Source organism: Hakea prostrata, chromosome 8 (genome assembly GCF_041222555.1).
Source record: "Hakea prostrata isolate BN-2017 chromosome 8, UWA_Hpros_2, whole genome shotgun sequence".
In the NCBI taxonomy this organism is placed as follows: Eukaryota; Viridiplantae; Streptophyta; class Magnoliopsida; order Proteales; family Proteaceae; genus Hakea; species Hakea prostrata.
Genome location: NC_142607.1, coordinates 1,005,672 through 1,018,613, shown reverse-complemented (window position 1 = coordinate 1,018,613; position 12,942 = coordinate 1,005,672). Strand labels below are relative to the sequence as shown.

General features: G+C 36.8%; 1 pseudogene; it reads right to left on the bottom strand.

Moving 5' to 3' along the window:
• Positions 1–2,191: 2,191 nt before the first annotated feature.
• LOC149006159 (cytochrome P450 89A2 pseudogene) lies at positions 2,192–3,180 on the bottom strand (annotated as a pseudogene).
• Positions 3,181–12,942: the final 9,762 nt, after the last annotated feature.

Sequence of the window (12,942 nt, the reverse complement as noted above, 5' to 3'; positions counted from 1 at the left end):
TCTCTTCTTAGATTTACTTGTTTTGTCTCTATTAATTAGATTTATTTGCTTTATCTATGTTAATTTCAAATTATATCGATTGGTTGATCGCAATTTCATTAGGATCTTAATGAACTAATAACAAAAGTGGCATAAGTTCATTCGTACCAAAATTGTACCACACTAGATACCGTGTTTAAACTGTTTTTCTGTACCGATTTAATACCGAAACCGTACCGTACCGTTTAAATTTGGTACGGTACGGTTCTGATTTTCGGTATTCAAAGTTGGTACCGCACCGAAACCGTACCGATTGACACCCTTAGGAGGGTGAGGATGCTGCCAAATTCTAGCTAGTTAAAGCCACGTATTCGGATAAGGGTGTGTTTGGGAGCGCTTATTATGAAAATTCATGTAGATGTGAATTTCCAAATGTACTTCTTCCATTCGTGTAGCGGAATTCATCAATCATCAGCCGAATGGGATCATGAGAAACTACTCAACGGTGACCCCCGGAGATTGTTCACAAAATCCTTACCCCTCGGCAGCTGGCAGCAGCGGCTGCCGCAAATTAAAATCCCCAATTCTTGGGAGATTTCGAAGTATTGGCTTTTGGGTGTTTCAGAGATACAATGGAAAGTTGTGCTGGAATCATCAGACTTGAAAATTTCCAACTGGGTTAACACGGTTTGTACAAACACTGATGTTCTTGAAGGCTTAAACCCACCTGCACTGCATGTAGAGATAAAGATCCAAGTCCCAGAAAAACGATGGAGCAGATGAAAAAGAGACGCAGTGTGAGCGTTTGATATATGATAGACTAATTATTCACAAAATTGCTCAGATGTTTAATAACGGAGAATGTTTTTTCCATGTAAGAATTTAAGCAGTTCTTTCGTTTCGATTGATTCGTCCATGTGGCTCTCTCTTTATTTTCAGCACAAGGGTGAAGACCTTTGGGAGAAAAATTCTCGCCAATACTAACTCTTGAGTCTAGTGCAGTTTTGGAATGAAACTCAATGCAACATGCTAGGAGATGCAATAATACTAATTAAGCTCAAACAAAAAAGGAAAAACAATTGAGTCAAATTAACTTCCATGGTTGAATTTCATGCTATGCACATATGGAGCTTTCAAATCTAAAGCTGCATATGACAATCAAGGAATTAGAGAGTACTTAGAACTCAAAATTTGTGTCTTGAGATTGAGCATGCAGTGTCTCGCAAATTAAGCTTAGTAATACCATCCATGTCTGAAATGATGTTAATTATCATGGTTTTTGTGATAATAATTTATCATATTTAGATGGAAATACATTTGAAGAAATGGGAGGAGAACTCCAGAAAAATTGTGAAAATTCAGAAATATATGCATGTATTATTTTCAAGATCGGAGGTAGATTAGGTTTTCAATGAGCATTAAGGTGATACAAACTGTAAAATTCGGTGGGGATTTTGATTCTGATGGGTAGAGTTCCCATATTAGCACATATTTTTCAAGCACTTGATTTCTATTTTGTTTAATATAATTGTTTATGCCTCTAATAGAAGTTCATTGTAGAAAATAAAGATGGATCGATGCCAAATCGGTATGAGCAAAGGAAAAAATAATTTTATGTTACATAGCGAAAATCATCATTCCAACTCCAAGGAGTTGCTTCAATTAGTGAGGAAGGAGAACTACTCTTCATAAAGCATGAGGTAAAGAGCTAAAATCTTTTCAAGACCAAGGAGAAACCTTTGTATATATAAATAGTTATCTCCATATATAAAACTACTGGTTTTTAAGAGGGGGGGGGGAGGAAATCATCATCAATTGTGGAATAATCAATCAAATGTGTTGCTAAACTTAATAACACACATTTATTATCTCAAAGGAGAAATTCCCCTTGAAAAAATAAAAACTTTTGTTACCTACTCACCTCGTCTATCTAGATGGGTTGATCAAAATACGTAGTTGACTTGTTCGAGGCATTTTACTAACATAGTATTATTTCAAGACAAAGAAGAATTGGGATATAAGCATGAATATTAAGAGGCTCAAAGAACTTGAAAACGACTTCACATCTTCAGCAACAAGTTTTACATTACATAACTTATAAATGAACCTTACAGGAGTGACTCAGTTGACAAAAACAAATACTTAAGATTGAAGCTTCTTCCGTATATGTAAATATATGCAATATGTACAATCTACAGCGACGAGAATCTTCTTAATTCATCTTTGAAGATATATAAGCTTGCAATGGTTTTTTCATGAGAACCGTGAATTCTTGCTTCTCTGACAAGTCAACACCAACTCCCTCAACAGCCGTCCATTTGAAATCTCTAATCATATTTGCAACAAAATATTCCAGATGTAGCACACCTAATGAAAGTCCAGGGCAAATCCTCCTCCCTACACCAAACGGCATCATCTTAATCTCCCTACTCCCTGTCATATCGTACACTACCCGTTGATCATCATGATCATGACCACCCAATAAGAATCTTTCAGGTTTAAACTCCATAGGATCTTTCCAAGCCTTTAGGTCCCGCCCCATCTGTGCTACCATGAAATTAACCGTAGCATTTTTTGGTATGATATGGCCATCAAACACAATATCTTCCGTGACAGAATGTGGCACCACGATATGGACTGGTGGGTGAAGCCTTAGCCCTTCCAACACCACTACCTTCAAATATGGCATCTTCATCAAATCCTCTTCTTTAATCTCTCTTGCTTCTTCAATTACTCCTTTGATTTCAGAATACAACTTCTCCTGGGCTTCTTGGTTCTTCACAAGGTTAGCCATGATCCATTGCAGAGCAGTAGATGTTGTGTCAGTGCCTGCATTAAGAAATTCTGAGCAAAGAGTCACCATTTCTTGCTCTGTAAGCTTCCCTCTTCCTCCATCATCATCATCATCTGGGATTTCAAGATTGAACATCGTATCAACATAAGAGACGAAGAATTCATTATCTGGGTTCTGATTCTTTCCTTCTTTCCAGGCTCTTATTAGAGGGATTATGATGGACTCCTCTCTTTTTCGCATTTCAAGCAATTGCTGCCAACGATTTCTGTAGAATATTTCCCAAATGAAGGGAAGAATTCAAGAACATTGATGGTGTGAAATAGATCAAATAGTTTTCTCCCTACGTCTTCGATCTCACTAATGACCTTCTCATCAAGTTTATCCCCAATGCATATGAAAACCAGTAAAGTAAATCACAATAATTATCATTTTTCACAATAAATAATGTTGTGGAGAACATATATCTCGAGGACCCCCCCTCGGGACGAACGCATACCCACTCGGGACTTGATTATTCTGAAGACTCGGGAGGAATAGTGTTCTCCCTTGAGAGGCACAGAAAACCCCCTCGGGCCATGATTATTCTCTAGACTCGGGAGGAATAATGTTCTCCCTTGAGAGGCATAGAAAACCCCCTCGGGCCATGATTATTCTAAAGACTCGGGAGGAATAGTGTTCTCCCTTGAGAAGCACAGAAAACCCCCTCGAGAGGAAGCATATTCACCCCTTCAGGGAACATGCACGGAATAAGCTCAAGAAGCCCATTTGGACTAAGTCCAAGAGAGACGTTGAAGAAGACGGCTAGGTCAAGAGAGTTAGTTACAGATAACTACTCAGTAAGAGCCGTTCCGAGAATTGGGGAGATGAGTCATCAGATAACGGCTCTATCTAGTCCGACAAAGAAGGAGCCGTTATTCCAAAGAGACTCCACTCACTCCTCAACTATGGATCCGAAACTTAAGGAATCGCCGCCTTCAGGTAACCTCTATATAAACCCACCTCCTACATGGAGAAAGGTACGAGAACTTTCATCTGAGTACTTACTCATTACGTTCTTGAGAACTCTCTCAAGAACCATTATTGTTGCCTAGGCTGACTTGAGCGTCGGAGGCGGTTCCCCGGCCAAAACTAGGCTGGACCGTTCTTGCTTTCTTTGTGTGTGCAGGCATCCCAATTATTCCAACTTGGTTGGAGAGCTCTTAAGGTGGTCATCTCAATATCCGGCTCTCGAAGAAGTTCTAGACGCAACAAATAATTAAGCATGCATAAACAATAATTACACCATTAAAGGATTATAGACATGCTTAGGATAATGAACAGATTAGCACATCAAACAATCCAACATAATATGTAATTATGTCTTTACTTGACTTCGCCAAAAAATACTGATAAATGATTAAGATTCTCACAATCAAATATTCTAGTAGATCTCAGTAAATTCTAAAGTTACATTTAGATTCAAGAATCAAACTGAGCAGAAACAACCTCAAAATAGGCTTTGTGAACCAACTGGTCGCTTGGGTCAATTGCTTGAGCCGGTTGGTTCAAGTGACCTCCTTAAGCAACTGCCACGTCTTCTGGCAGAATTCCATGTCCAAAATTCAGACGTTAGATCACCCATCTTCAATTTTTGGGGATTCTAGGTCTAAAGCACATTATTGAGACACCACACAAGCCTCTCCAACCAAGATGAAACGAAAAACTAACTACAACATGGATCTAGGAATTTATATCTCTTTCTGAAAGTATCTATCATTAAAATAGATATGTGATCGATTTATTTTCCAGCGTGATTTGATCGAAAATGAAAGAAAATAATTATTTATCATTTTCAATCTTCCTTCATCAAAGATTTGTAAGAAAAATCACTCTCTAAAGAGAAGAAAATTAATAGAATAAGAGAGTAGTTGGTGGGATTCTGGGTGCGCTAACAATTCTGGGTGTCTCATAACTTCTACATAACTTCTTACATGAGCAACTGACTTGTGGCAGGTTATTACATTTCTGACTGAGTCTTTATCTCTGTTTTGAGCCTTCCTGGAAAAGAAGGCTGATTGGAGTATGTTGATGGTTTTGTAGATGAAGTATTCTATTTCGATGTGTTGGTTTGAGGTGGCTTGGTTATTTTTGCCTATTTCAGACCTTAGCTGCCTGCAAAAGTCTGTCAACTTTTTTGTTGTTGCGTATGGTAGGCTTGGATATCTTGGGTTCTCTTTTTCTTCCCTATCCCCTTTCCATTGTTTGGATTTCTGGTTGAAGTTCGTTGATTTATCTGGAAGAAAAAATCTGTACTTTCTTGCTCACATCTTCAGGTTTTTAATGCTATTCCCTGATTTTTGTCCTCTTTTCCGATTATGTATATCCATGCTAAGCTTCAAGGGCCTTGTCGCATGGAGACTTTCTCGGTCTCTTCTCCCCTTTATCTCCAATGATATAGGAAAGTTTTTCAATAGGATAATTCATCTTCATTAGTACATGTTATTTTCTTTGGGACATGAGGAATCAGGTGGTGTTCACTAAGGTAATTCCCCAACCTGAGGCCTTAATGTGTAAGATTCCTTTTGGTTGGTCCATTGTGGCGATCAATCACGGGAAGAACTAAGAACTGAGCTTGTGTCTTGGTGTTGTATGTAGTGGCCCTAATGGGGATTACATGGGAGAGGTCCCTTTTATTAGTTATTTGGGACTCTTGGTTTCGGCTCTCTATTTTGGGCTTGAGGAGCTCTGCTACTCAGGTGTCAGTACCGGTGAGATATCCAATATGTTTCCTCAGGACAATAACCTCACTCTTATTATAGGGCATTTGGTCATTTAGGGTAGTTTGGTCATAAGGGACAATTTGGATATTTTGTTTTAGGATAATTATTGTTACCCACTACTTTATCTCTTGTACTAGTAACCAAACCAAAGTAAAGGGGAAGAATATTAATTATCCCTTTTTTTTTTTTTTTTTGGTGAATAGAAAAACTTTAATTAAAGGAAATTTAGTGCTATCGGCACTTACATATTGTACGTAATGTACTACTGCAATTATCCAGCTGTGTGGCTGCAGTATAAGCAAGGTTCTCAAAACACAATTGGAGCACTGGGTTAGGGAAATCTACATAAATTACATGTTTTGTTGTTTCAGTATCCCTGTTGTTTATTGTTTACAGAGATTATTTTGGTTGTAGAGGGGATTTTTGGTAATTTGGTCTGTAAGGGATTTTGGTCTTTTGTGGGCATAATGGGTACTTTGCTCATTTAGGCTAGTTTCGGGTATTGGGTTTGGGGGTTGGTTTTTAGGGTTTAGGGTTTAGGGTTCCAACCTTTTAATCTGTCCAACGAGGACCGCAATCCCATCGTCTTCTTCCCCTCGTTTTAGTCCAAAACCAATGCATAGTGAATCTTCCAAGTATTTCAGGAACTATCCACAATACAAGAACAGCTGTTTTGGCATTGATGCTGTCTCATTCAAGTCACTTCCTTTTGACCATTTACCCTTCTCTGTATTTGTCTTCTTTGGCCCAGGAACCACAACCTGCTTTCCCGAAGAAGCCTTCTTGGTGTTCAAATCAGACATGCTTCTGGGAATTCTGGGGTTTGCTTTGTTCTGAGAAGAAGGGCTCTTAGAATTGACATCTTTACTTGAGGTTGAATAGGATTTTTTCAAGACAATACAATAAATTTTCTCATCATGTAGAGCTTCTTTCTATCCTGCTTGACAAACAGAGAGCATCTAGATAAATCGGTATCCAATGCAGCCTGGACCCATTGTGTTGCATCCACAGCTTTGACAGTCATTCAGTTTGAATAAGCTTCTGGTGGTGTAATTTGTCCACTACTAGAACAGATTTTCCCTTCTTGAGATTTCATTCCAAGAGTTGACTTCTGTTGCTTGTTGACTATTCTCATAGAGATTCAAAAATCTTTCAGCTATATGTCCAGGAGAATCTTGCATGTTCAACTATATGTCAAACAAGATATGTTCTCATAGATAGGGTCATCTCTGCAACTCTATAGCATCGATCAGGGCATTCTCAAACATCTTGTTCTCTTCGTGTGTCCATTTGGTGCTCTTGTTCTCTTGAAGCTGCCAATTCGAGCTAGTGAAATTGGATTGCGGTGAAAATATTTCCATCCCCCACTTCATCATTGACAAACACAGAACATATCAATGGGAACCCAACTGGATTCTTTCTCTATTTCTAGTTTCGTCCTGTCTTCTTCAACCTCCCGTTCATTCAAACGGGGGAGGTTATGAGTTAAGCCAAATTAGGTTGATATATAGAGGACAGAGTTGCAGGGGGAAAGGGAATCCTGAGAGGAAATGCAGAGAGATGGAGATTGATAATAAGAGGAGACTCAAACTGACAGGCATTTGCAAGGAATCCGAATACCTTTTCATATGAGCATGACATGAGAATCTAAAAAAAATCCACTTCCCAAATTCGAAAAGAGATCTTAAATGCCTCAGACAAAATATTAAACCAGAAAGAAAAGAAAAGGAAAGACGGAATTTTCTGGTCAAGGATAAATCCAAAGAATGCCTTTCTGATCTACAGTCACACAACCTGAAAGGAGCAATTTGAAGATGGAAACAGAATACAGAGGAAGACAGAGAAGAGTAAAGAAATATGTATGACTTCCACTGGCAGCTTCACAATTTATCTAAATAAAAATGAACAAATGATAAGGAAAACCACAAGGGCAAATAAAATTAACAATTCAAAGGTGAAATATTTGTAGAGAACATAGAGACTTGGCGAATCTGGAGGAGACTCAAATAGTCAAATAGAAAAGAAAGAAAAACCAGAAAATCAGTTTAGTTCATTTTCCTTCTTCCTTAAGGCCCGATCATCAAAGACTAGAAAAAAGAATAAGGAAAAGGAAAGCAAACGACCACAGCGAAGAAATGAATCTACATTTCACAAGACTGCTTCTTCAGAGGTTCTGAAATCAGGGAAGAAGACGATGTCAGAAATCTTGTTCACACCTGTGTTTTGGTGTTTTCAAATGATTTTGAAAATCATATGGGTTGGTTTGCTTGGTCCGGTGAATGGATTCGGTTCGTAAACAGCAAACCGGTCGGGTAAATCACTTAACTCACTTAAAATCACACATGTGTAGACCAACGGCTACGATTTATTTGTAGTAAATCGGACGGTTCGCTGGACAGTCCTGAAGCAAAATCGGACCGGTGAGAAAGGATTTGAGTTCTGCATTTAAAAAGATGAACTGCACGTGCGAGAACAGGAAAAAGTTTCCGTAATATGAGTCAAAAGTTGTAGGCACACGTGGTGTTCGGTCAAATGCCGAAGAGAAAAGCAACGCGTGGTTGCAGATGCAGCAAAGGAAGATAAGAACACACCGGCCTCAAATCTGCGGTGCTGACCATGATCCGTAAACACAAAGGGAGGAAATCATCATCAAGGTTTTCTTGTTTGGTTCCAAATGAGTATTTAAGAATGATAGTCATGATGATTATTATTCAATGTTTGAATCTCCTAATCTGTAGCAATAGTTTTACATTGTCCACCTTTCAAGTTTCATGTGTGACACTAGGGAGGCTCTGGAAGCTTCAACCCCACAATAGAATGCTATCCTGGTCTTTCTCTCCCTAACTAGATCTTATCCAATATATAATCAGCATAATAATGACAATAATCTTATATTTCTGTGATTTATTTGAGATGGTGTTCCCATTTGAAACCAGATTGACACCCTTACCTTTATCTCAAAGATCCACCCTGGAATAATGTTGATACATATTGATGTAATTTTTAAGAAGTTTCCACTTCAATTCTTCCCGTCCAACCTAATAGGACATTACAGTTAGGTGATATCATATTTTTTTTGATCGATACCAATGCATAATAAAAAATGATATACAATTTTATTGGATAAAGTGTTTGTTAGAAACTCAAGAAATATTTGATATTGTAAACTAAAGTTGAACTCCCTATCTCACTTGCAGAAAGGGGGTCAAGAATTGCTTTTTAACCAATGCATATCCAATTGCTCAAAGTCTTGTCACCTTAGGGGTGCTCAACCCACAGGTCCTTTTTTATTGAATGTTGCAAGTATGGTGAATGATCAGAGGTTTTATTTGGCTTGGAATAATTTTGTTTCGATTAGAACAGCAAATGTTGTTATCAAGGAACGAAGTTCCGGAAGTTTCGCCCGGTTCGCTACCCAGCGAACCGGTCGAACTGGCGAAATATCGCCGATATCTCGGCGATATTTCGCCCCCCATATAGAAAATTTCGCCTTAATTTTTTTGTGTTTTTTACTCAATAATTTTGATAATTTGATGCCTATCCTAATCTTATACAAATGTGGTAAATTTGAATTATTTCCTAAAAATTATTCCATTTAAATTCTCTTACCTAGTCATATTTAATATGTTACCTTATGAGGCCTACATCATTAGAACATAATTGGAACGATTATCAAATCACTCTGAAGATTCTTTTATAAGATTCATGAATAATTTAAATTGTTTCCATAAATTATTTCATGTATACATCTTCCCTAATCACATTTGGCATGTTGACTTTGATAATTTAAATTATTTCTTAATAAATATTTCCATTTAAACCTCCTGCCTAGTCACATTTAACGTGTTACCTTCTAAGGCTTAAATCATTAGGACATAGTTGGAATGATTAACAGACGATTCTATTACAAAATCTCTTCATAATTTAAATTGTTTCCATAAATTATTTCATGTATATACACTTCCCTAACCATATTTGGCATGTTGACTTTTGAGGATTAGATCACTAGAATATAGTTGGTAAAATTGCTCATTAATCGTGAAGATTTTGCTATAAAAAGTTTTACTATTTATAAGTTATTCTATGTAGATTCTCCTCCTAATTACATTTAGCATATTAACTTTTGAGTTTTGAATCATTGTGATAAAATTGGTAAGATTGTGATAGAATCGCGAGAGAAATTGCCTAAAAAGTGCAAGAAATAGTATAAAATTCACACACAAAAAAGTTAAAAATATATTTTTTTCCGAAATATCGCGAAATATCGCGATATCTCGCGATATTTAGCGATATATCGCCAGATATCGCCGATTTCTCGGCGATATCTGGTAATATCGGTTTCGCCCCTGGTTTCGTTTCGCCAGGGGCGAAATCATGAGCATTGAAATTTCGTGAAAATTCAGAAATTTCTTTCCATGGTTGTTATTCATGCTTTAGCTAGGCGGGCTATAACTGTGGTAAACAGTACAGATTGGCACTTTGCCACTTAATGGCTTTCTCGAGTTATGCTCTATAGAAGGTTCTTGTAATCCTTGGCCTTTCTTTCAATGAAATTTTTACTAATTAAAATAATTAAAAAACCCAATTAACCATAAGTTCATTTTGCTCAACTCATCCGCAATACAGTTTAAGTTCAATCTAGGAGACTAGGATATCATAGATTCATAGGTTTAGTTAGTCCTAGTTCAAAGAAAGAAATCACCATCCTTAGCTTTCTCTAGCCTTGATATGGCAAAAATAGTTTACCAAAAATAAAATGGCAAAAATAAAATTGTATATTTTTTATCTAGCTTAAATTATAAAATTAATTGAGTTTTATTTATTTATTTATTTATTTTTTTTTTTTTTGGGGTGGGGATAAATGGCAAATTTTACACGAAAAACTAACAGAGTTAAATAGTTGAGAAAACACTCAACAATAAATGAGTGAAAACATACCATACAGTCATACTTGATCACCAATTTTGAATTTAAGTTTGATTTGATCTAAAAAATTTGAATCCTTGACCAAAGGTTGGAAAACTCAAGGTTGAGTTTTGCATGTTCTTCCCCCCCCCCCCCCCTCCAAAAAAAAAAATTTGGAGTTTTGCATGTCAATATTGCATCCCCTTGCTTGACATACATTGAGAAAACCATTAGCATTAGCTTAGAATGATCTATATATAAGAATTTTTTTTGGTAAAAATCTATATATAATAAACTTCTGGACTTACAACTTCTGTCTTTTTGTTTGAGGGTTCTTAATGGTTTCTTCAATTACCCAACTGAAAAATTTATTGCATACTCCAAATATTTGCTACTAATTATCTAAAAACTCTGGTTCATGCCATATTTCTCACTTCAAATTTTGCTCGCTTGTGCTTCATGTGCATAAACTAGACTGGACTTTATTTTTACATGAAAATAGCAAATGGCAAGATCCAAATCTAAGCCAAAATTCATTGTCAATCGGATAAAAAAGTGACAGATTTAAGCAAAAAAAGGACCTGCAAGTTCTTGTAGAAGCCGGCATTTTCATCCTGTAAGTGGAAGCAAATAGAGAGACAGTAGTGATGGTGACACGTGCATGCATATATTCAATAAGAGAAACCCAGTTGAGCTGAGTTGAGCTAGTGGAGTCTACGATAGAGATAGAACATAGATGCTAAATCCCAGTAAACATCAATCCCTATCTCAGATGTCTGTCCTGCGTCACAAGTCACCGAGCAGCTCTGGCGAACAATAAGGGGCAAAGTGTTTGGTGCACCCAAAATTTCCACTAAACAAGTTAAGTAATCTTCAACTGTAGCTGAGGTGAGTGTGTGCGTAGCAGCTTAGCTCTGTTGTTTTATGCTCTTTGCGCATTTGCTGCTGCTGCTACATGCAAATCTAACACAAACAGCTGAGGAGAGGACCTGAGGTTATTGACTATAGCGCTTTTTCATTTCTTTGCTACACTCCAAAACCCTAAATTCCGTGTGAGATCGAAATATAATATACATATGGATTTTTATCTCTCTCGTGCTTTCTATTTCCGGAAAAAGACATATATGGCCGTGCTTTTTGTTTCCAGAAAAGGACACTTGCAGCCGTTTGCTTTCCTGCAAATCTTAGGTACCTCCAAAATCCTCCTTAAAAAAAAACTGAACTCTACTCCATCACCTTAACTTCAAACTAAAAAAAAAGGGGGGGGGGGGAGATTCCATTATCCTTAAGGTATGTTTGGTTGTGAAAGTAACATGAAAACACGTATGAGATCTATATGTAATATGATAAAATAAATTTGTGAAAAAAATTGAAATATTGATTTTATTTTATTATTTTTTATATTTTTTTACACAATTTCACTTATTTAGCAGAATTTTAAAAATGAAAAGAGTGAGAAAATTAACATATCACATCAATAGATGAGCTTCTTATAGAATTTCATGAAAAAATTTATATATTTTTTTCACCTCATTTCATATTCAACAAACAAACTATGCTAAATAAAACAATGTTATGTAACGCAGATCATACTCTACCTTTTTTTTTTTTTTGAAGATTATAAATGGTATATTATGGGTAAGGATTATACCATCACGAGTGTTGAATTCGTGACCTTCTCATTAAGAGATGCCCGCCATTACCTCTTCACCATATCATAATTATGTGCACGAGCCACACAATCTATGAAAGAGTTCAAGGCTAATGTGACCACACAGCATTGCAGCTATCTCATAGAATCATGTTGATTTTTTTTTTTTGGTCAACATGGAATCATGTTGATAACTTATTGGAAAACAATTTCTGATGTTTATTGCTCGAGAAATTAGAAAATTATTTGATACAAATATTTTGTTTAAGTGACTTTTGAAGAGTTGAATTTTATGAAAATTTATATTTCAAGAAACAATTTTGATCAAATAGTAATTCTATATTATGTTTGTTTCTCGAAGCAAAGGGTGGGATGGACTGGATTGAAGTGAAAAAAGTTTAGATTATTATCGAACGGGTCCTTAATTGGTTATTTTCACATATGAGTCACTTTCCTGTGAAAGAAGCCTAGTTTGTCCAATTTCATGTGTTTGGTTTCAGATTTAATTTCGCTCGTAATTTGTAAAGCAAATTAGTAAAAAAACAAAATCAAAATGGAAAAAGTGAAAAGGCTGAGCGGAAAAACCGGGCCCTCAGTGCCCGTATTTCCTAGCACTGGTCTAAACCGGGTGCTAAAATCCAACCCGGAACCCCCATGTTCCGTTTCTCACTCTCGCTATCACGGTGACGACAAAGTCAAACCTGAGCGCATTAAATGCGCAGCACTGAGCTGCGTACGTCCCAGATCATGCCACGTCATCCTATATTATAACAACCGTTGATTTCGAACATGTGAACTTTTCGTTGTTAAGTGAAGTAAAATTGTGGACCGAACCAGGCATTTGAATTGTCAAA